Below are 25,495 nucleotides of genomic sequence, written 5' to 3'. Positions count from 1 at the left end.
TTTTCTCCACACTTCTAAGATTCATCCCAGACATGTCTTAGCACTGTCTCCTGGGGTATTGAACCCTCTCTCACAAACCTCGTATCCCAGTTTCTGCCAACATGTGGTAGCTGGGTCCTGCAGTTAATTTGAGGGGCACAAACCTTTTCTTTTATTAGAAGATCCAGTGCTCCCTCAGTTAGATTATGTTGTACCTTAATCCTAGTTATTGATGTGATAGTCAAGATGGGAGAATGGGAGCAGATCCCAGGAGTATGTTAGTTATGTATTGCTGTGTGACAAATTACTCCCAAATCTAAGAGCTTACAACAATAAAATTGATTAATCTCACAACTTCTGTGGGTCAAGAATTCAGACATGGCCTAGCTCTATATTTCTGGCTCCAGGTCTCTCATGAGGTTGTAGTCAAGATGTTGGGTGGGGCTATAGTCATTTAAAGCTTGACTGGAGATGGAGGATCTGCCACCAAGATGGCTCATAACATGGCTGTTGGCAGCAGGCCTTAGTTATTTGCTGGCTGTTGGCAGGAAGCCGCAGTTCCTTGCCATGCAGTTCTCGCCACAACGCTGCTTAAGTAATTTTACAACATAGCACCTGGCTTCCGTCTCTACCTGCTGCCCCACCCAAGTGGGTAAAGCAAAAAAGTATGAGATGGAAACCACACTGTCTTCTGTGACCTAGCCTCAGAAGCCATACTTGGTCATTTCTGCAATTTCTCATTGGTCACAAAAGTTGGCCCCATTCAAAGTAAAAGGAGACTGGAGAAGAGTGGGACTATGCTGAAGCAGGGACCACCAGCACCGTCTTTGAGGTTGCTCACCACACAGCAGTATGTATTGTTTTGCAAGAAGAAACCACGGCATTGTCTTTGGGTAAGGGTTGAGCACTAGCCGTGGTACTCACTCTTGGCTGACACTTGTGTTTGTTCTGTGCATTTCTACCTCACGGGTGAACGGTTTCTGGGGTTTCTGTCCAACTCACAAGCCGACACATCCCCTTTTCTAGGAGTTGATTGCTCTTCCTAGATGGTCCATTGGCAGTCAGGGATTGTCTACAGGTCCTGGCCATGGCTGACTGGTGCAGGGGTGGACTCCTGATCTAACCAGACTGGTTGTGTCCTCTGTTGGGATTTTGTAGTCATGACTATGAGAAGCAGGCATTTTCTGTGGTTCCATCTATGATGGGAGCCATGAGTGGCCATCTTCCCACCATTAAAATGGACTATAAAAAAACCCCCACAACAATAGAGAAGGACAATTGCCTCCAGCCTTTTGCCTTTCTTTACACCTTTCATCTTTGTCCCTCATTTGGTTACTCCGTGATAATCCTGGCTTGCATTGGCATAACTATTTTGTACATGTGTCAGTCCCTGAAGTTAGGACTCGATCTTATTTTCAATCAGCAGCCAATTTAGAATCATCAACTAGAATGTTACAAATGCTGTTATTTGAGCACACAAAGACAGTACTTGAGCAGAGGAGCTGTGATACCTGGGGTTTGATAAATACACTCTCATTTTACCAAAGGGGTCCATTGTTCTCATACTCACAGGTTTTGTTTCTTACTGTGTATGTGTTTATCCTCTCTGCCTTTCTTCTGTTAATCTTTGTATGTCCATGCCTTTGCACTTCCTCTGGAAGCTCTGTTGCCAAGAAACAAGGAAAGACCACGCTCTTGATGTGAAACTCAATAAGAAAAGGGGGAAGGAAAGCATGTAGAGATCATGGACTGCAGCACGCCAGACTTCCCTGACCGTCACTATCTCCTGGAGTTTGCGCAAATTTAACTCCATTGAGTTGGTGATGCCATCCAACCATCTCATCCTCTGTTGTCCCCTTCTCCTGCCTGCAATCTTTCCCAGCATCAGGATCTTTTCCAATGAGTTGGCCCTTCACCTCAGGTCACCAAAGTATTGGAGCTTCAGCTTTAGCATCAGCCCTTCTGATGAATGTTCACAGTTGGTTCCCTTAGAATTGACTGGTTTGATCTCTTTGCTGTCCAAAGGACTCTCGAGGGTCTTCTCCAACAGTACAGTTCAAAAGCATCAAATTCTTCAGCACTTAGCCTTCTTAATGGTCCAGCTCTCATATCCACGTATGACTAGAGGAAAGACAATAGCTTTGATTATATGGACCTTTGTCCGCAAAGTGATATCTCTGCTTTTTAATACGCTGTCTAGGTTTCCCGGTCTCTTTTAATTTCATGGCTGCGGTTACCATCTGTAGTGATTTTGGAGCCCAAGAAAATAAAATCTGCCACTGTTTCCATTGTTTCCTCATCTATTTGCCATGAAGTGATGGGACCAGACGCCATGATCTTCATTTTTTGAATGTTGTGTTTTAAGCTAGCTATTTCACTCTCTTCTTTTACCTCATTAAGAGGTTCTTTAGTTCCCTTTTGCTTTTTACCATTAGGATGGTGTCATCTGCATATCTGAGGTTGTTGATATTTCTCCCAGCAATCTTATTCCAGTTTGAGCTTCATCCAGCCCAGCATTTTGCATGGAGCAGGGTGATAATATACATGTCCCAGTGCTTTCATTCAACTGTCATTCAACCCAACATTTAAAGCCAGCAAGTTTCCTCCTTCTGGGATTTTAACACATGTATATTTTAAAGAAGTCTGAAAGTGAATTCTGGACCTGACTCCTTAGTGGTTGGTCTACTCACCCTTAGGGGCAAAGGCAAAAGGAATGGACATACCAAGTGAACGAGTCAGCAGCCACAAAAGTTGTCCCACTGTCTCTGGGGTCTGATCTCTTCTCCCTCCTTCTCTCTGGTTTCTCCAGTTGATCCCCACTACCCCCTATCCCATGACACTTTGGGAACAGAGAGACGACTGATTCATTCAACTGCCATTCTTGGCCAGAGCTCCAAGAGGAGATGATGGCCCAAGTCTGACCATGGATAAGGCATACATGCTGAGATTACTTTTATGTCCTCTATTAATTTCTAGGAGAGAGAGAAGGGAAAGGAGAAAGGAAAATTTTCCAGGCTCCAAAATCACTGCAGATGGTAACTGCAGCCATGAAATTAAAAGATACTTGCTCCTTGGAAGGAAAGCTATGACAAACCTAGACAGCGTATTAAAAAGCAGAGATATCACTTTGCTGACAAAGGTCCATATAATCAAAGCTATTGTCTTTCCTCTAGTCATATGTGGATATGAGAGCTGGACCATTAAGAAGGCTGAGTGCTGAAGAATTTGATGCTTTTGAACTGTAGTGTTGGAGAAGACCCTTGAGAGTCCCTTGGACAGCAAAGAGATCCAATTTTACAGTTTGAAACCATTTTTCTCATCCCGTACAGTAGAATCACCTGTAGTGCTTTTGGAAAATACTAATGTCCAAGTCCTGGTCCCAGAAGTTCTGACTCAGTGGGTGTGCCATGAGACCAAAGCACTCTGTGTGTGTGTGTGTGTGTGTGTGTGTGTGTGTGTGTATTTCCCAAATGATTCTGATGTGCAACTAGGGATGAGAACAGGTTTAGCACTTAGACTTAGCATTTCCCCTTTTCTTTCAATGTGGCTGTGGGCAACTTGCACTGAATCCGAAACTGCTCAGCAAAAAGCCTCTGACGGATATAGATGATTTAAAGCTCCTCTTGATCTGGACAGAACTGTTAAGTTAACCTGTTCAAAAGTGATGTGTTCCCAGGTTCCTGCAGTGTCTCAGCCTTTGCAGCCCTAGGTGACTCTGGTGGGTACCTCCAAACAGAACAGTGAGTTTTAGGTAGCAGGGGATTCAACATGGTGTTTCAGGATCCAGCAGTGCTTCCCCTAACTTCAGCTTATAGTGAGTTTTTTTTCCTCATTAATTTGTTTTCATTGGAAGATAAATAATTTACAGTATTGTGATGACCTCTGCCATAGGTCAACATAAATCAGCCATAGGCAGGCATGTGACTCCTCTCTTCTGAAGGCCGTCCCCGCTCCCTCCCCACCCCATCTCTCCAGGTGGTCATAGACCATCAGCTTTGGGTTCCCTGTGTCATATATCAAACTCCCACTTTCTGTTTTACATATGGTAATATTTATGTTTCAGTGCTACTCTCTCACATCATCCCACGCTGTCCTCCCACTGTGTCCAAAAGTCTGTTTTTCATGTCTGTGTCTCCTTTGCTGCCCTGCACATAAGGGTCATTGGCACTATCTTTCTAGATTCCATATATATGCATTAACATACAACATTTGTCTTTCTCTTTCTGACTTACTTCACTCTGTATAATAGGCTCTAGGTTCATCCACCTCATTAGAATGGACTGTAATGCATTCCTTTTTATAGCTGAGTAATATTTCATTGTGTGTATGTACCACAACTTCCTTATCTATTCATCTGCAGATGGACATCTAGGTTGGGTTCATGTTTTAGCTGTTGTTAATAGTGCTGCAATGAATATTGGGGTACATGTGTCCTTTTAATTTTGGTTTCTTCATTTATGCCCAGCAGTGGGGTTGCTGGGTTGTATGGTAGTTTTAAGGACTTCTTAGGTAGTGCCAGTGCTAAAGAACCAGCCTGCCAAGGAAGGAGATGCTGGAGACAAGGGTTGATCCCTGGGTTGGGAAGATCCCCTGGAGGAGGGCATGGCAACCCATGCCCTGGAGAATCCCATGGACAGAGAAGCCTAGTGGCCTCAGTCCATAGGGTTGCAAGGAGTTGGACACTACTGAAGTGACTTAGCTTGCACATGTGGTAGTTTTATGCCTAGTTTTTTAAGGACTCTCCATGCTGTTCTCCATAGTGACTGTATCAGTTTGCATTCCCATCAATGGTGTAAGAAGGTTCCCTTTTCTCTGCATCCTCTCCAGCATTTATTGTTTGTAGACTTTTTGATGATGGCCACTCTGACCAGTGTGAGATGATACCACATGAATGTTTTAGCTAAGCAAAAAGTCTCTAGATGGTAGGGATCATGTCTGTCTCATTTTGCCAGATAAATGTGCTGGAATCTTGCTGTTGTACTTTTCTGCTTAAGAGTGAAATTTATAGCTGGATCTCAAGGACCCTAGAAGAGGCACCATACTGGGTCCCAAGCATTGCATACCACAGCCTCATTCAAGTGGTGATGTTCTCTCTGTTTTACTATCTTATCTCTTCTCATGGTTTTGAAGGACAGCCAAATGTGCCACCCCCAAATACACCAATCTGACAGAAGGATTGTCTTGAGCTAAGATACTTGAGATTCAACAGAAGCGGAAGGAAGCCTTCTCAGATCTCTCTTTATCTGACTAAAAGCAGAAACTCCTGAGAAATAAGGATTGTCATAAATCCCCTCTGCTGGGGAAGTTTTATGGCCATGAAGATGGAGAGTTAGCCCCAAAGTAGACCTGGACAAGCAAACTTTGCTAAGATAACCCTTATCTTCCATTAGTTTCTCTCATAATTTCCCGTAGTTTCTCTCACTTAATTTCCCATAGTTTACAGTCACTCATAGCTTAAAGATCTTGTTACATTTCTAAAATTTATTATTTTTTGACAATAATTGATATATAAGCTCTCAATCCAGTCCACTTCTTTGGGTATTCATTTCTTTTCTAGGAAGTTCCTTTTGTCACATAAAAATTAACATCAAATAAAATTTATGCGCCTTTTCTCTTGTAAATCTTAGTCTTTATCAGTCTAATTTGTAGGGCCACAGTCAATGAATCTAAGAGAATAAAAGGGAAAAGTTTTTCCTCTTGAGCAGATTTAAAACAGCTCTCAAGTCTATAGGTCTCTCCCAATATTTGACTCATAACCTGTTGGAAGCCTCCACTTGGATACCTCATGGGCTCCCTCAAAACATTCTCCTTTTCTTGGTTTAACGGCAGTAGTTCTGTACTCCATATTACTTGGACTGAACATATCAGAGTCTACTTAGCTTTCTTCACAAGCCATTCATGGAGTAAATATTTACTGAACTCTTACTATGCACCACCCATTGTTCCAGCCACCGTATATACAGTGGTAAATAAGTCAAACAAGTGCCTGCTGTTGTGGAGCTTGCAGTCTCACAGGGTGAGAGATAATAGACAATAAAGACCTTACTTTCAGCTAGTGGGAGGTGCTCGGAATAAAGAAAAGGAAGGGGAGAGAGAGTAATGGGGGAAGCTACTTGAGGAAGTATGGTCGGGGAGAACCTTTCCAGAGGTTCAAGGGGCTACTTGAATGATGAGAAAGGACATGGAAAGATGGGGGGTAACTGTTGAAAATAAAGAGAACTGCAAGAGTTTGGACCCTGAGGCTGAATAAACCTGGGAGACCACTGTTTGAAGGGTGATGGGTTAAGGGGGGGGATGAAGGGAACATCTCATGTTGGACTTGGAGAACATGGTGAAAGTGTTGGATTTAATTGTATTTTACTTAGTCCACCTTTTGTATCCATACCTTCCCTTCCACCCTCCTGCCACATTCCTCGTCAAGATCCTGTTACAGTTAATCAGATCTGTTTACCTTTTCAGATTTCCTATTGTCACCCTGCTTATTTAACTTGTATGCAGAGTACATCATGAGAAACGACGGACTGGAAGAAACACAAGCTGGAATCAAGATTGCTGGGAGAAATATTAATAACCTCAGATATGCGGATGATACCACCCTTACGGCAGAAAGTGAAGAGGAACTAAAAAGCCTCTTGATGAAAGTGAAAGTGGAGAGTGAAAAAGTTGGCTTCAAGCTCAACATTCAGAAAATGAAGATCATGGCATCCGGTCCCATCACTTCATGGAAAATAGATGGGGAATCAGTGGAAACAGTGTCAAACTTTATTTTTTTGGGCTCCAAAATCACTGCAGATGGTGACTGCAGCCATGAAATTAAAAGACGCTTATTCCTTGGAAGAAAAGGTATGACCAACCTAGATAGCATATTCAAAGGCAGAGACATTACTTCGCCGACTAAGGTCCGTCTAGTCAAGGCTATGGTTTTTCCTGTGGCCATGTATGGATGTGAGAGTTGGACTGTGAAGAAGGCTGAGCACCGAAGAATTGATGCTTTCGAACTGTGGTGTTGGAGAAGACTCTTGAGAGTCCCTCGGACTGCAAGGAGATCCAACCAGTCCATTCTGAAGGAGATCAACCCTGGGATTTCTTTGGAAGGACTGATGCTAAAGCTGAAACTCCAGTACTTTGGCCACCTCATGTGAAGAGTTGACTCATTGGAAAAGACTCTGATGCTGGGAGGGATTGGGGGCAGGAGGAGACGGCACAACAGAGGATGAGATGGCTGGATGGCATCACTGACTCAATGGACGTGAACTCCGGGAGTTGGTGATGAACAGGGAGGTATGGCGTGCTGTGATTCATGGGGTTGCAAAGAGTCGGACATGACTGAGTGACTGAACTGAACTGAACTGAACTGAACTTCTTGATCTCCAGGCTCCTTAACTGGTTTTTCTTTTTCCTCCTTACCGTCCCTCCTTTTATTCTGTCAATTAATTAATTGATTTTTATTGACATATACTGCTGCTGCTGCTGCTAAGTCGCTTCAGTCGTGTCCAACTCTGTGCAACCCCATGGACTGCAGCCTACCAGGCTCCTCCGTCTATGGGATTTTCTAGCCATACCATATTATGTTAGCTTCAGATGTACTACATAGTGATTTGACAGTTGCTTACATTATGAAATGACCACCATGATAAGTCTAGTAACCGTCTGTCTCCACATAAAGTTGTTACAGTATTATTGACCGTATTCCTTATGCTATGTGTGATATCTCTGTGACTTTTTTGTTATATAACTGGAGGTTTGTACCTCTTCATCTCCTTTGCCTATTTCACCTCTACCCACCTCCCCCCAACACCCCACCCTGACCTATCAAAGGGAGTATGTATTTCAAGGTAGGCAGGGCTACATATGCTGAAATAGCATACAACCCCCAATTTGCAGAAATCTACTTCTCATTCATGCAGAGTCCCCTGTGGGTCAAGTGGTTCTTCAGGGCACCTCCTTTCTGGGCTGTGATTCAGAGACCTTCACACTTGAATTTCACAGCTGTGCCACTGGGGCTACATGACTCTCAGAACTGCTGATACAGAGAAGGAGAAAGCATGGAGAATTTATCTGCTTCTGCATTCTTCACACCTGAAGAAACAACGGTCACTGCTACTCACAGCACATTCCCTAAGCAGCTGTGAGGTGGCCAGGAAATGTAGGGAGAACAAGGGTAGACTGTGAAGTGTAAATACCTCTGATACAGAGATCATCCACCATATTTCATCTGTGTACTGTCCAAGTGGTGGGCATCTGACTCCCAACTACCGCATCCAGTGCTGCAGCGAATGGTTTTGGCTTATACTCATGTGAACTGAGGTGAAGGTTTCTCTGGGATGTGGGTGTAGTTTGAATGGTAGCTCCACAAAAGGTAAGCCCACATCCTAAGCCCCAGAACCTGTGAATGTGACTTTATTTGGAAAAGAGATCTTTGCAAATGTAACTATTAAAAATCTCAAAGTGACAACATCATCCTAGATTATATCGGTGAGTTCTAAATCCAATGACAAGTGTCCTTGGAGAGAAGAGGAAGAGGAAAAGACCATGTGAAAATGAAGGCAGATATTGAAGTTGTTCAGCCACAGTCAAGGAATATCTGGAGCCACCACCAGAAGCTGGAAGAGACAGGAAGGAGTCTCTTCCAGAGCCTTCAGAGGGACACCACCATGATTTCAGCAGCCTCTAGAATTGTGAAAGAATAAATGTCATTGTTTTAAGTCACCAATTTTGTCTTATTTTGTTAAGGCGGCCCTTGGAAACAAACACAGATTTTGCTACTTGGAAGTATGGTGCTGCTGTAACAAATACCTAAAACTGTGGGAAAGGCTGTGAAATTGGGTAATGGGCAAAGACATAAAACTTTTGAAGCTCATCATATAGAAAAAGTAGGTTCTGGTGAGAATTCATGAGGAAGTGAGGAGCAAAGGGGAGAAAGCTTTTGTGGTCTTGGAGACCACATATGTATAGAATATCACAGAAAAATGAACATTAAAGGCAAGAACTCAGAAGGAAATGAGAAACATGTTACTAGAAATTGGAGGAAAGGTTATCCTTGTTATATAGTGGTAGAAAACCTGGCTGAATTGTGTTTTCTTTGATTTGTGAAGAGCAGAATTTATAAGATATAGGATTGGATATTTAATTGGGGAGACTTCTAAGCAAAATGTTGAAGAGACAGCCTGTTTTCTCTTTGCTTACAGCAATATAAGAGGAATGATAAGTGGAAGAAAGAAGTATTAAATGAAAAGGGATCAGCACTTTAATTGGGGAGCATCTCAGTTTACTCAGACTACAAAGGACACTGTTATCAGAAAATCTACTGTTGGGAAGTATCCTCTAGAGAGAAACCTGAGGTTGTGGCTGGACAGCCTTTTGCTGAAGAAATTAGGCATGTGACTCATGGATCCACTAGGTTGTCTCAGCAGAAGCTAAGAATATAGATAGAGTTATACGGAACATATCTATGGAGGACCTTCTTCTCTAATGTCATGAGCCCTTGTGACATATACAGAAGATCCACAAAGTTTCTGAGAATATTATATGAGCAGGAACACTGCCAGCTTATGCTGAAAAAGACAGAGAAAGGAGGAAATGAGAGAAAGCTTTCAGACTTTCAAAATTCTACAGACAGAAAGTGAGCTGATAGAACTACTTGACTGCAAACAGTTGCTGCCCTTCGAGAAAAAGGAAGAATGACTCTGAGGTGCAACTACAGGCCCGAAGAATAGAGTCACCATGGGCCCACTGCAAGCTCAAAAGGAAGAGCTGCCATGGGCCCAGACGGTGTGTCAAGTCAGAGGATTATTCTTAGGCTTTGAAACTCAATGAACTTTTCCCTATTTAGATTCTGACTTTCTTGGGACCAGGGGTCCCTTTATTCCTTTGACTTTCCCCCCCCTTTTGGAATGGGAATGTCTATCTTATAACTGTTCCACCATTGTATTCTGGAAACAGATAACCTGTTTTGTAGTTTCACAGATCCACAGATGGAAAGAAATTTTGTCTCTGGGTAGATCAAAGCTCGAGTCTCATCCATACCTGATTTGCATGATTTATGTGATGAGATTTGGAACTCTCTGTGTTTATACTTCCACCAACAGTACTTAAAAGTTCCTACATTTCTGCCAACATCTGTCATTATCCAGCTTCCTAATTTTAAATAGCCTAATAGGTATAAGCAATATCTTATCTTTCCTCTAATTTTCTATTTCTCTTAATTTGAGTATCTCATGATATGCCTTTTAGCTTTTTGAACTTTCTCTTTTGGAAATTGCCTGTTCATAGCCTTTGCTGGTTTTCCCATTGGGACTACTTTCTTTTTCTTGCTAACCTTTAGGAATTCCATATATATTCTACTTATTAATGACTCATTGGTTTTAAACATTGCAAATATCTTTCCCCATTTTCTTCTGTCTTTGGACCTTTTCTATAATAATTTCATTGAACAGAAGTCTTAATTTGTTTCATTTTCTTTGTTCGCCCTCATCCATTCTAAACTACACTAACCCCTTTGACTGGCTTTGTCAGAGTTTATTACTAAATATGTCAATGTCTTGTTAGGTGGGCTTTCCTGGTGGCTCAGAGGGTAAAGCGTCTGCCTGCAATGCGGGAGACCCGGGTTTGATCCCTGGGTCGGGAAGATCCCATGGAGAAGGAAATGGCAACCCACTCCAGTACTCTTGCCAACGTGTTCTCTATCCACTTGTCTTCAGCTGTTGTACATTATTTATTCTGAACCCGATTGACTTTGCAGTCATGCATTTGCAAAAGTCAGGGCCGGGAATGGCAGACCTTATTCTGTAACAGAAAACATTGCAACTAATCAGGAACATTTGGGGTTTTAGCACATTTTCCTTGTAGTCAGGCTTTTTGCATATGGATGTGATGTTGTGTGGTTAGGCCAGTAGTTATACTCCTCCCTCCTCACAAACCTCAAGACCCCCTGGGGACCTGCTGAGACATGTGAGGACATGTGACAAACAGCCCTTTTGGCCCAGAAGGAAGAGGTGCTGTGGGCTCAGAGGTTGTATCAAATCACAGACGATTATTCTCAGGCTGTGAAACGCAACGATCAGGTTTGTCTTCTCTCATGGGGGGATTTTTAGGAGTGTGCATTCACTGAGTCATATAGTGTGAGAGCTGGAAAGAGCCGCAAGGATCATCCAATTGGACCCTCTTATTTTACAGATGCAGGAACTGAGTCCCAGGGAAATGAAGGGGCTTGTCCAGGTTATTCAACTGTCAGTGAACTGCTGCAGCTAGCACCCAGATCTCTTAACTCCCATTTTGTGAGTTTGCATTTTTCTACCTTCCGCTAGAGGATATCAGAAATATTTTTGGAGGGCTCTGAGTCTGTGCTGGAACTTCCTCTAGGAGATCTAGGGTCTGCAGAATTTAGACTCACTTAGCCTGTCCATCCTTATCTCCTGCTAGTCTGGCTTAGCCTCTGCCTCCTTCCTCTAATGTTCCATGCTCTGCTCTTTCCTGCAAGCCTCTGCTCACACTGTGGTCATCCTAGCATCACTTTTCTTCTTCTTGCCCGTCTCGTCCTTCTGAAGCTCTGGAGAGAGCATGGTCCTCTGATCAAGTCGTTTAAGACTCAGTTCTACTCTCCTCATGCCACTGCTCACCAGCATTGTTCTCTTCCTTCTTTAGGTTTTCATAACACCTGCAGCCTATACAAATACAATCTACGCTTGATTATTTGCTGCCTTTTTTTTTTTTTCTAAAATGTTTCTGTTGTACAACTGACTAGGTCATTTAATGTCTCTGTGTCTCATTTAGTTTATTAACTAAGGAAAAAAAAGACTTGATCAAGATCATTTCTAATGATGCTCTGTATCTAACATTTTTTGTCTCCATAAGATTTTCAACTCCTCAAGGAAAGGGTCTTTATCTTATATTTCTTTTATAATTCCTTTAGTGTTTCTCAGCAAGGGATAATTTTCCTCCCCAGGGGCCATTTAACAACATTTGAAGATATTTTTTGTTGTCACACTGAGGGAGGGGGCTGCTGCTTGCATCTGGTATGTAGAGGCCAGGGATGCTGCTAAACCTACACAACACCTCCCGCCTGACTCCTCCCCTCCCCCACACAGTAGATTATCTAGTTTAAAATTTCAAGCAAGGTTGAGATACCCTAATTTAGCCTTTGTCCTAACACCCGTAGGACACACAGTAGACACTGAATAAACACTTTCATTTTTTTGTCAAAGAGAATTGCTGTTCTAAAAGGGATCCTATCAGATATGGAGTTGTCATGGGAGAATAAAAAAAGGAAGTGAGCACTCATGCAAAACTAATGCAAAGTCAGAGAAGAGCATCTAATTTTCCTTAGTCAGGAGCAGGAGGAGAGAGTATCATGAAGAAGGAACTGTTGCATGGATGAAGACCAAGAACTGAGAATTTGCTTACTTTGTAGGAGGTGTTGATTTAAGCAGCTTGTCTTCTAGATATCTCCAGAGAACGGCTTGTGATTTTGGTAAACAATAATAACAATAACATTGGAACATATGAAGGAAACTTCTGGGAACTATAATTTATATTGTCAAGGACACTTGTGTTTACAGTACCCTCTTTCTTACCTTCCCCTGAAATGAAGTCTGAGGGCTGAAAGTGACCTTAGTTTATATATGAGGCAAGAAAATTGGTTCAATGGACTATGAGCTCTGTCAACCAAAAAAACCACAGGCTGTCTTTCCAGACCGCTACTCAGGGTTATCTGGGGATAAGGAAGATGGAGAGCTAAATGCCTCTGGTGACTCCTCCTAGCCTCTGCCTGGGCTGTGTTCCTGATCTTGTCCCTCCCTGTGTTATGCCTATATTTCTCTTTAGGTCACAACATGCAAGTAAGCCAACTTGTTATTTCTTTGTCACCCTCTCCTCTCTTCTCCATCATGAAATACATATAATAAGAAATATCCTAGACATATAAAATAGATAGCTCCCTAAAAAGTTGAGATCAGAGGGAAAATCCATGATCTAAAAGCTCTCTTGAGATGGCCACCATTGTTCTCAACCTTTCTGAGCACTTGGCAGAATGCATTGTGAGGTCTCCTGGCTACCAGTGGTATTTGGCAAAGTTTCTGTTTAGATTTCATTTGGAGAAGAAATGCTTAAGTTAAACATTAAAATTCATGAGAATATTTCAGTTCCTTGTAAACTCTTTTAATCACAGTTACTTCAAGTGAGGTATCATTTATGGCTCCTTGTGGAGGAAAAGTTCTTTTGACGGGGACTTCCAACAGTTCATTTCAGAAGATCACTAAGTCTATGGTCAAATGCAGGGCATTGTAAAACAGACTGAAATACATAACGATGGTGATATTTATGAACTATTTTTTATGGTTTAGGTTCCTCTCTGTTGCCTAAACTTATAAACTTTGGGTCCATAGGAAAATGAGTGCTTCTCACCTAGTCATGCATGGGTTTTTCTTCCAGGTCTTCCAGTAAAAGAAATATCAAATAAGTGAATTGAAGCACCTCTTTCTCTCTTTTCAATCTTTTCGGCAAAGATTTTTGGGAAAATATTCTGGGGCAAGTGTTCTCAGCATAACCAGTGCAGAGATTGACCTATAACAGAAATTTGAAAAATGTATATTGCTACTGCTGATTTTTGGTAGATGAATGCATGAATTCTTTTTATCGAATAATCTGGAAAAAACATAAGGGAGCGTTATAAAAAACATAAAACCCATAAATGTGACAGCACATATTGTGGCCCAGTCAACCTTTCTGTTGGTTTGAAATTTTGTTTCTGCAGACTTTCGTCAAGGTTGCCTTTTTCACTTTTCAATTTGCTTCCCCTATACACCAAATAGCAGTACACAAGGAACTTGTATGAACTTTGATTTACTGTCTTAAGCTCCTTTGAGATCACCTCATGTCTGAATGGGATTTTTTTTCCCTGTTTGGGATTTTTCCCCTCTTTTCCCTTTTGTGATGATTTTAAAATGTTATGCCAGAAGAGTCTGGGTAGCTCTTTGCTTTTGCTTTCATAGTCTTTTATGCCTGCTTAACTGGGTGCAACTGAGACTGGTTTTACAAGAAGCCAACAATAAAGCTCAGACTGGGAAAAGATGAGTAAACTCTTACTCTGAAGGCAGAGCTTGTGGAAAGGGAGAAAGGGAGATCCCTTTTATACTTTATGAGAATGCACAGTTTAACAAGGCCTTATTTAAAGGTTCTCCCGTGCCTCCATGGAAAGAAGTGGCTGAGCCACTAACTACTTCTCATTAGGAAATTGTGCTCACTGGTTGATTTTTTAGCATCTCCCTATATTTCTGTTCTTTCTCCGAATACGGAGGATAATAATTTTGCAAGTGACTTGAATAAGCCTGCATTAAGCAGAATTCTATGGGGGGCCCCAAGATTCAGTACCTCTTCCTCCTGTGTAGGCGGTCAGTATATTCAACATGCAAGACTATGAACATGACAGGTTTTACTCTTGTGATTAGGTTATGTTGTAAGCATGGTTGGCCTTACGGGAAATTATCTAGTAGGCCTGACCCAATCACATGAGCCTTTAAAGCAGAGAGTTGTCTTCAGCTGGTCACAGAAGAAGCAGAAGCATGTGGTTTTCAGCTGAGAGACCTCAGCCCTGAGGCCTCTGTGAGGAAATGAATTCTGCCAAAAAACCAGGGAGCTTGAAAAGGGGATCCAGAGCTCTAGGAGAGGATGTAGCCCCACCTGACACCTTGACACTCAGTCAGGAGGGACCCTGAGAAGATAATCCAGGCCCACCACATTCAGACTTCTGACCTACAGAAATTGTGAGGTAATACATTTGTTTTGTTTTAAGCCATTAAGTTTGTGGCTTAACCTTTCCATTCCACACAACAGTGAAAAACTAATATGAAGGAGGAGAAGGCCTTTGAGATGAGAAAGCTAAGTAAATCCAACATTCCTAAGTTTGGTTCTGGAGCAAAGCTGTCATGATGGCTAATGTTGTGTTTCACCTTATGTGAAGGTGCCCAGTTATCTGTTTGGCCAAACCCCATTCTGCATGTTGCTGTGAAGTTATGTTGTAGATGAGATGAACATTTATAATCAATTGACTTTAGGTAAAAGAGATTACCCTCCATAATGTGAGCAGACCTCATTATGAAGGCCTTAAGAGCAAAAACTGAGGCTTCCCCAAGAAGAAGGAATCCTGCAAGGCCATCGTATCAAAATGCTGCATGAATTATGGATTTCAGCCTTGCCAGACCCCACAGTGCCATGAGTCAATTCCTTCAAATAAATTTCTTCACATGTATCCTACGGGAGAAACTTAACTAATGCAGTCATAAACTCAGGTGTGTTAGGGACCACTCAGATGTCTGAGGTGTACTGGGACTGACTGGAGGATAGCATGGGGGCCTGCTCAAAGGCAGCAGCTCATACACTGTGCCACCAATTGAACAGGTCTTTTGATGTTTCCCAAAAGAAGCAGAAAATCCAGAATTCTGTACAAAATTGCCCAAGTTCTAAAATTCTCTTTAACTCACTAATTCTAACTTGGGGGTGAAGGTGTGGACCAAGCCTGCATATTCCAGAGTTAAACCTTTTATTTTTTGAAACACATAAACATTATATGTTGAGTTGGATCCTGGGGTTAGAGGGACAACGAAACAGGGGGGCAGTAAGAGCCTGAGGATCTACTCTGCTGGGGAGGGACTATTCCCCACTGGAGAAAGGCCAGAACACAACATAATTTTTTTTTATTTTTATATCCTGGTGGAAAAAGCAGAGGAAACACAGCAGAGAGGGTGCAAGCTGCAAATAATTGAAGAAAGAACTTTGCTGGCTTCTCAAAGTCCTGAGTATAATTGCAAAAGGAAGAAATCCATCATTGAAAGCACCAATTTACCAAGCACTGATGAGGTGTCAGCTTTAAGTACTCGGAATATATCACCTTGTATAATATTTTAAAATATCACATGTGAGGGGCAGTTGCTCAGTCATGTCTGACTCTTTGCAACCCTGTGGACTGTAGCCTGCCAGGCTCCTCTGTCCATGGAATTCTCCAGGCAAGAATACTAGAATGGGTTGCCATCTCCTTCTCCAAAATATCACATGGATAATCACTAATCCTATTTTAAAGATGAGGTTACTGAGGCTCAGCAAGTTTAAGCAAATTGGTCATAGTCACTTAGCTAAACAGCAGCAAGTTGGGATTTGAATCCAACTTTATGAGCTCTTGAACTCATGGTCTTATCCATTTGGTTACACTAATTCAATAACATAGTTTTTTTAAAAAAAAAAAACCTTGAGCATACTTTAAGGAAACAATCAGAAATATCCAGAATATGGATTGTCATATAAGACATACCATCTTGGTTCCTTCAATAAATCAAATTCATAAGAAAAGAAAAAGATCAGGATTGGAGCATTGTTGTAGATGAGAAAGTTTACACTAGACATAATAACCATATGCACTGAGAGTCTTTGGAGTCTAGTTTGGAAAAACAATCACCTATAATAGATATCATGGGGACAGTTGTGAAAATTTGAGTTTGAGCAAGGTATTAGATGATATTAGGAGTTTCTAGTTACCTTAGTTGGGTGTGATAATGGTATTGTGGTATATAATGATATATAAGGGAAGTTCTTAAATTTCCTTAGAGTTTCATGTTGAGATTTTTAGGCATGAAGTGTAATAATGTTTTGAAATTCCTTTTTCTTTCTGTATACACACACACACGCATAGTAAAAGGATAGCAATGATTTAATCTAGATATTGGGCATATGTGTGCTTATTGTATTATTTCTTTTGGTTTTCTGTAGGTTTGAAACATTTTATAAAAAGTAAAAAAATTTTAAAGTCACTGAATATGAATAGACCAAACATAATATGTCAGTGAGTGCCAATTTACAATTATAACCCATAAGGTTAGATCAAAGAACTGTGAGTAACTGCAGTTAGACTTCCTTTTCTGTGTTATTGTGATGGTGGTATGACCAGCTTATGATCATTATAGGTTTGCATACATCTGTCCTAAACCTGAGTTCTTCCTGGGCTGCTAAGGGAATTTACTCACCTCTGTGTCCCTGGTGTTTGTGCATAAGTGAGCAGTCACTATGTCTCTGCTGAATGGATAAGGAAAAGCCTGAGAAAGCTGTACCAACGATAGTAACAGTGACAATAATGATAGCAGCTAACATTGAACCCTAGAAAAATTGCAGGCTGAAAACCTCATAACAGTCATATGAATTAGATTCAATTAGATTCTGATAGTATGGTCCCCTTTCGCAATGAAGAAAGTGAGGCCCTCAGATGATTGGAAATTTGCAAGAATTCCAAGTAGTTGAGGTCAAGCCATCTGCTACTAGTCCCCTTACAAAACAACTCCCATTCATGCCTTGCAAGTCTCAGCTGTCTAGCACACAAAATTTCACTAAAATGAGTTTTCCCACAATCTATATGGCGAACACTGGAATTTCAGGAAAGACAGCCATGGGGGAAATGCTGGCCTGTGTTACCCTGTGTCCCTGAGCTAAGGAGCTGTTTCCGTGGCTGAGCTTGGAATGCTGGGAGCTGGCCCCCTGAGGTCTGTGTGACTTCAGTGGGCCTGTGGAGGTAGGACAGCCAAGAACAGATGGCCCTGGGTTCCCGCACGCTTGACTGGGGAGGGGGAGGGGAGGCACCTCCCTTCTCAAAGCCTCAGGCAGCTGTCATCCTGCTCTTTGTTAATGGCCCTGGCCCTGTCTAGGGCTGGGTGGCAGCACTGGTCCTCACTGAGTGTTTAATAAGTTCCAGGGATGACAGCTCTCCTCTCTGCCAGGCCTCCCTTGGGGACCCACCGCAGGTCGTCTCACTAGCAAGTGGGAGGAAGACAAATTATGCTTATCACCCAGAAAACCATCCCTAGGCACAGTTTTAATCATGGGGTACATATTTCTAGAGATGTTTGTTGAGTGGGGCAAATTAGTTTGTTTGCTCCTGGCTGGTCAGGAAAGAGAAAAAATTTAACAATGAATCTCCAGGATTGCAGTCTCCACCAAGCTGTCTGCTGGAATTGGTCTTCTTCACCTTGAAACTCTCATTTGGGGAGGAGCTGCTATCCCCTGATGTCCTCCACTCCCTTACCTTGGGTCTTTTTGATTGCAAGTATGGTCCCTGTGCCGATCAATTCCTCCAGCTCTTTTCCCTACACACCTACTCCACGCTGCTAGCCCTTTGTATTCATCTGTTGAGAATACTGTTACACAAAATTTCTCACACAGAGATGTGCTCAGTCATGTCTGACTTTTGCCAACCCATGGACTGGGGCCCACCAGGCTCCTATCCTATGGTGTTTTCCAGGCAAGAATACTGGAGTAGGGTGCCATTTCCTACTCCAGGGGATCTTCCCCACTGAGGGATCAAACCCACATCTCCTGCATTGCCAGGCAGATTCCTTACCACTAGCACGCCCTGAAAAGCTGCTCTCTTGTTGCAGAGCACAGGATCTGGGCTCGTGGGCTTCAGTAGTTGAAGCACTCGGCTCAGTAGTTGAGGCTCGTAGGCTCTAGAACACCAGCTCAGTAGTTGTGGTTCTCAGGCTTAGTGACTTCGCAGCACGTGGGATCTCCCCAGATCAGGGATCGAATCTGTGTGTCTCTGCACTGCAAAGAACTACTAGGTCACCAGGAAAGCCCAGTTTGGGTTGTGTTAAGCCACTGAATTTTGTGTGTGATTTTTTTTTTATGGCAGCAGTTGGAAACTGACACATTAGTCTAGTCCAAATCAAGTGTGAAATGCATAAATTTTCACTCATTGAAAAAAAAATTCTCTATATGGGCTTCCCCTTCTCTGTGTGAGACCTCTTTTTTCAGTGAGTGAAAATGTATGCATTTCACGCTTGATCTGGGCTAGGCTAATGTGTCAGTTTCCTACTGCTGCCATAAAAAAAATTCTCACAAATTCAGTGGCTTAAAACAACTCAAACCGAGCTTCCCTGGTGATTCAGTGGTAAAGAATCCACCTTGTATTTCAGGGGACACAGGTTCGATCTCTGATCTTGGAAGATCCCAAATAAATAAATACATATATAAATAAATCTTAAAAAAGAAGTGCTTTATTAGAAAAACAAAAATCAAAACCCCCCAAAAAACCCCAAAAAACAAATTTATTATCTTATAGTTCTAGAGGTCACAAATCCAAAATCAGTTTCAGTGGGCTTAAATCAAAAGTGTTGGCAGGACTATGCTTCTTCTGGAGACATAAAGGAGAATCTATTTCCTTGCCCTTTTCGGCTTCTGAGGCCACCTGCATTCCTTGGCTCATAGCCCTTCCTCCATCTTCAAAGCCAGAAGTTTAACATCTGCACGTTTCCTCTGATTCTAGCTTTCTGCTCTGTCATCACTACCTTTCTTCTCTTACTTGGATCCTCCTACCTCCTTGTAAGGACCCTCATGATTACAGAGGTCCACCAAGTTAATCCAGGATAATCCTGAACATCTCAAAATCCTCAGCTTAATCACATCTGCAAAGTTCCTTTTGCCATGGAAAGTAGCATGTGCACAAGCCCCAGGGAGTGGGACCTGGACATCTTTGGAGAGCCTTTACTCTGCCTAGCACAACATTGTTAGCCAGAGTAAATGTTACAATTAGTAACATTTGGAATAGACAATAACTCAAGATAAAGGGGTTTTGTTCTATTGTTTTTGTTTGTTTTTTGCACTTCAAAAAAATTTTTAAGAATCATATGAATAACATGTTTTATAGGAAAATGTCCCCCAAAAGTATTAAAAATAAATCAGAACTCCTTTAATTCTAAACCCAGAAATAATCATCATTGACATTTTATATATGTCTTTCAATCTTTCATCTATTCAGATTCTAGAGGTTTTATTCTTTTCTTGGAATCTATTTTCAGATGGTGACAAGTCCAGCTGATTTATAGAGTTGTAGCCCAAATAGGGCTTTTCATTCACCACCACAATCCCCCTGTTGCAGTTGCTTGGTAATTTTAAACTTTTTTGCTTTTCTACATCATTTGTGACTCTATTTCTGTTTATAAATAACTTCACTTGTGTCATTTTTTTAAGATTCCACATATAAGCCATATCATATGATATTTGTCTTTCTCTATTTGACTTACTTTACTCAGTATGAGAATCTCTAGGTCCATCCATGTCGCAGCAAATTTCATCATTTCATTCTTTTTCATGGCTGAGTAATATTCATGTATATATATACCACATCTTCTTTATCCATTCCTCTGTCAATGGACATCTAGGTTGCTTCCATGTCCTGGCTATTGTAAGTGGTGCTGCAATAAACATTGTGGTACATGTATCTTTTCTTTTATTCTTTTAAAACAAATATTTTTATTTATTTATTTATTTGACTATGCTGGGTCTTGGGGCTTCCCTGGTGGCTCAGATGGTAAAGAATCCGGCTATAATGCAGGAGACCTGGGTTTGATCCCTGGGTTGGGAAGCTCCCCTGGGGAAGGAGATGGTAACCCACTCCAGTATTCTTGCCTGGAGAATTCCATGGACAGAAGAACCTGGTGGGCTATAGTCCATGGGACTGCAAACAGTTGGACACAATGGAATATTACTCAGCTATAAAAAGGAATTCATTTGAGTCAGTTCTAATGAGGTAGATGAACCTGGAGCCTATTACACAGAGTGAAGTAAGTCAGAAAGAGAAAGACAAATACTATATATTAAATATATATATATAATTTAGAAAGACAGTACCAATGATCCTACATGCAGGGCAGCAAAGGAGACACATATGTAAAAAACAGACTTTTGAATTTAGTGGGAGAAGATGAGAGTAGGATGAGTTGAGAGCATAGCATTGAATCATGTACATTACCATATGTAAAATAACTGACCAGTGCAAGTTTGATGCATGAAGCAGGGCACCCAAAGCCAATGCTCTGGGACACCCCAGACGGTTAGGGTGGGGAGGGAGGTGGGAGGGTGTTCAGGATCTGGGGGACACATGTATACCTGTGGCCAATTCATGTTAATCTATGGCAAAAACCATCACAATATTGTAAAGTAATTATCCTCAAATTAACAACAAAAAAAAAGTATAAGATGTGTTTAGCAAAAAAAAAAAAAAAGGAGTCAGACACGACTGATCGACTTTCACATTTCACACACACATGCTTGGTGTTAGTTGTAGTACGTGATATCTTTAGTTGTGGTGTGCAGTCTTAGTTGCAGCATATGGGAACTAGTTGCCCAACCAGGAATCAAACCCAGGCCCCCTGCATTGGGAACACGGGGTCTCAGACACTGGGCCACCAGGGGAGTCCCATGTATCTTTTCAAATTGGGTTTTCTCTGGATATATGTTCAGGAGTGGGATTGCTGGATCACATGGCAACGATTTTTTTTTAGTTTTTTAGGTAACCTCCATTCTGTTCTCCATTGTGGCTGTACCAATTTTCACTCCCACCAACAGGTGTAAGAAGGTTCCCTTTTCTCCACACCCTGTCCAGTATTTATTGTTTGTAATTTTTTGATGATAGCCGTTTTTACCTGTGTGAGCTGATAGCTCATTGTGGTTTTGATTTGCATTTCTCTGATAATTAGTGATGTTGAGCATCGTTTCACATGCTTTTGCTTGTCTTCCCAGAACTGCTCTTTCCAATTTCTAAACTTTAGCCTGCTCCTCCCTTACCCTTATTAAGAGCTATCTTTTCATTTTTATCCTTTTTGCAAATTTGGGGCATAAAATTCATTACAAATTTAACTGCTTGAATGAAATAAGAGTGAGAATTTTAAAACCATGTGGAATCTTGGGTGAAAGACATATGCCTGATAAAATCTGTCACGGCCTGCATGTTTGCGGTTATGTTTTAAAGTAGTCTTTTTCTTTTCCTGAGAGTAAATGAACAAAGAAGCTTTAATCTTTCACCACAGTGAACAACAAAATAATATCCTTACAAAGGTAAAAGCTGATGTTCTAGCATTTCCCAAATAAATTAGACGTTTGGACTTTTCAGTCTAAGGCCTAACTCCAGATCAGGTCCGAGAGTTTAGTGACACATGCATCTTTTTTTAACCTCATAAATAATTAATATCTATATGGTAAAAATGTAAAAATACCTGTTTTAATAAGGGACTCTTTGGTATGAGATTTATTTCTTTTTACGGAATATTTTACCTATTTTTAGAAGTGAAATGAAAGTTCTTCCATTTACAGTAAGCTGTGGAGTCCATATGAACATGCTGGCTATTTGTATCTTGGGGGAAAGAAGGGAAATTCCTACGAGAGTTGCTTTTCCCAAATTGAGTATTGACATAAAATCATCTTCAGTTTGTAAATTACTATTGACTATGTTTTTAGTTCAAACATCTCTTTTCCTTTTCACAAATCACTTCAGTGTTTTCCTTGGAATTTGAATCAATCCAATTTAAGTTTATCAGAACATTTGGCAGAAATTCAGGAAATGACCCTTGATTACTTTGGTATGTTTAAATCCAAGAGAGCTATAGTCAGATAGAGAGTTTGGGGGCACGTGGGCAAAATATTTCTGTGGTTTTTCATGTATCTTAAAACAGTACCAGAAATCTGCAGCAATTGAAATGTGTCCATTTTTCAAACAGATACAATTTTTATTATGGCTGGCCTTCTTTTTATTGCCCCAAATCACCCACGCTCAATAGAGCCTCAACCAAATGCAGCCAGGAATGGAATTCTAGTTTATTTCTTCCGGAGCAGATTGCCAAAGTCCAAATCATCTGTCTGGAATCTAGAATGGGAAGAAAGTTGCTCCTTAAGAAAATTATGATAAGACTTTAACCAGTAAAAACTTGTGAAAGTATTGCAAGTCTCTGAGAGACATTGTGTTTCCAACATGGCTGTTTTGTTAACTAATTATTATTTAGGTGGTTGTGGTGGTTTAGTCACTAAGTTGTATTTGACTCTTGCAACCCGGTGGACTGTAGCCTGCCAGGCTCCTCTGTTCATGGGATTCTCCAGGCTAGAATACTGAAGTGGGTTGCCATTTCCTTCTTTGGGGGATCTTTCTGACCCAGGAATTGAAGCCAGGTCTCCTGCATTGCAGGCAGATTCTTTACTGACTGAGCTACAAAGGAAGTACTCTGAACTATTATTTAGAGGAAGTGACAAAAATAGGAGGGATGTGTAATCTCTCTGCGGTCCCTTCTCAATCCCTTCTTTGCTCTGTATCCAGCGCAAAGGCAAGAAATGAGAGAATATTTGACAAGCTCCACACCTTATTTTCATTCACTTGTTCAGTCATTTAGATTGGAGAAGAGATATGCAAGATCTCTTTTCAAACATTTGAAAAGGAAAAAAAGTTAGATCCCTAAAGATTCACACAAAATCAACAACAAAGACCCTGGAAGGATGAGAATTTTTATCATGTTGAGATAGAAAAGGCCTTTCTAAGCATAGTATAACACCAAGAAGTTCTAAAAGAACAACAGATCTGACCACATGAAAATTTAAAATGGCAAATTATTTGCCCTGAACAAAATTTAAAGACAAATGAAAAGTGGAGAGAGAATGTGCAGCCTATATAGCAGATCAAAGGGTTGATATTTCTAATATACAAAAAAAAAAATAAGAAAAAAGAAAAAAATAGAGGAAAAACACTAAATAAGCAATAATAAATGTGCTAATACAAAAATATAAATTACAACACCAATTTTATCTACCTGGATATAGATACCCAATATTGCTCAAAAAAATAACACGCTTTCTTTTCTACACAGCAGTTCTCCCACTAGGCAGAACCGGTCGGGGGGACTTTCATGCCAGGCAAGGAGCTCAGCCCCTTCATGTTTGTTGTCCCTGCAGTGCCAAGAATCCACGTGTCAGGTGGAGAGCCATGTCTCCTTTCTGGTTGCAAGGCAGACCCCTCCCCCTGTCATAGCTGATTTAGGGCTCCGCTGCCCTGAATGAATGTTTAGGAACAAGCCCGTCAAGCGTAAATCTGCTCAGAGGCTTGTTGTCTGGTTTTGTCCTCAGTTGTCAGGATCCGGTGTGGATACGGAAAAGGAGGAAACGGGAAAAAAAACCTGTTCCTAAATTGAGGAGGCACCTCGCTGCCTCTCCTACCAGGGGAGGGGCTCTGAGGAAGCTGAGCAGTTCTGGGCAATGGTTAAGGCCCAGATGCCACTGGGTAGCTTTATAAATAGTGGGCCATATGAAATGCTAAATGCCTGTGACCTCTGGGGAGAATGTACCTATCTTCATGGCTACTTTTACTTGCTAATAAAGAAGGTACTTAACCGTAGTGTTTAATTTTGCACTTTTATGTTTGGTTTATTTTGCTTGTAGAATTTTTAAATTCTGTGTTTGTGACAGAGGTGTTTACTAACACCACAGTGTAATCATATTGCAATATAAAAATGTATCACATCTATATATTGTATACATTTACATACACAGTGTTACATGTTATATCTCAATTTTAAAAAGGTAAGAATTTTTTTAAAATCTGTGTTTACTTGGATAACAATTTGTTTTGTGTTATACCCAAGAAAAGACAACACTATGGCTAAGAATTTTCAGGTGACTAAATGCCACACAATAGCTCCTCTCTCCTCCCCTCCCCTGCCCTCCCTTCCCCTTCCCCCACTTCCTCTCCTTTCCTCTCCTCTGCTTTCTTTCTTTCCCCACCTCCCTCTCTTTTTCCCTACCTCCTTACAACCCCTCACCCCATTTTTTCCTCTCTCTCTCTCTCACCAATCCAGGCACACTTAGAAAATATAACCAGAGTAGTATACCATTATTACAGGCAGAAGCCCCCTTCCTAGAGCTCCCTAGATTTATATTCCTTTCTGAGTATTAACCTAAGGGAGGTGCAAACAACCATTATCCACCATTCATGTCGACAGAGACATCAGTCATGGCTGAGCCACCTCCCCAGCCAGGTCTTTGGCTGAGCTCAGAGAGTCAAACATTCCAGGCAAAGGAGAGGAAGGGAGGTGTGCTCAGATTGCATAGCTAACCCCTTGGACAGAGTCTGGAATCCTGTGAGTGCAAAGGAGCTTGGAACCATGTCTGTAACATTTAAACGTTTAAGAAAATAGACCAAGGCAAAGTAACATTTCAAAATGAGAAAAAGTAATTTTACATGGCTTATCTCTGTATTTGAATTAAATTGACTGCAACTCACGAATGTTTTAATTCAGTTTGAAGTTTGCTCATTCCTTCTTATTAGACCCTCTCTTTGCTTGCCTCTTATCCTCAGTCTCCAGTCAGTGTTGCTTCTGGATTTCCTCTATCAGGTCCTACCATCATGCTGAATAAAGATAAAGGTTACACCCTATGGTAGTGCTCTCTCTTCTACCCCAGAGTTACTATAATTCATTTTGTGCTAGTGGTTACTCCTGTGCTTTTGTAGCTTCTTCCAGGGCCTCTGCTAACCAACTTTCTGCAAATTAAAGAAAACAAGTGCCCCTCAGGGATAACACAGCCCCAGACTGGGGGGCATGATGAAATATGGCCTCCATTTCAATCCTGACTTGGCCCTCAGCCTGGTGCCCCTGTGCAGTGAATAGCCTTTGCAGTGGTATATGGCCACCCTGCTTTCTCCTACTCTTGTTGCTCTAAAGTACAAAGA

Source organism: Oryx dammah, unplaced genomic scaffold (assembly GCF_014754425.2).
Source record: "Oryx dammah isolate SB20612 unplaced genomic scaffold, SCBI_Odam_1.1 HiC_scaffold_18, whole genome shotgun sequence".
NCBI classification, from domain to species: Eukaryota; Metazoa; Chordata; class Mammalia; order Artiodactyla; family Bovidae; genus Oryx; species Oryx dammah.
The sequence above is the reverse complement of the archived record's forward strand: the minus strand, read 5'-3'. Positions refer to the sequence as shown.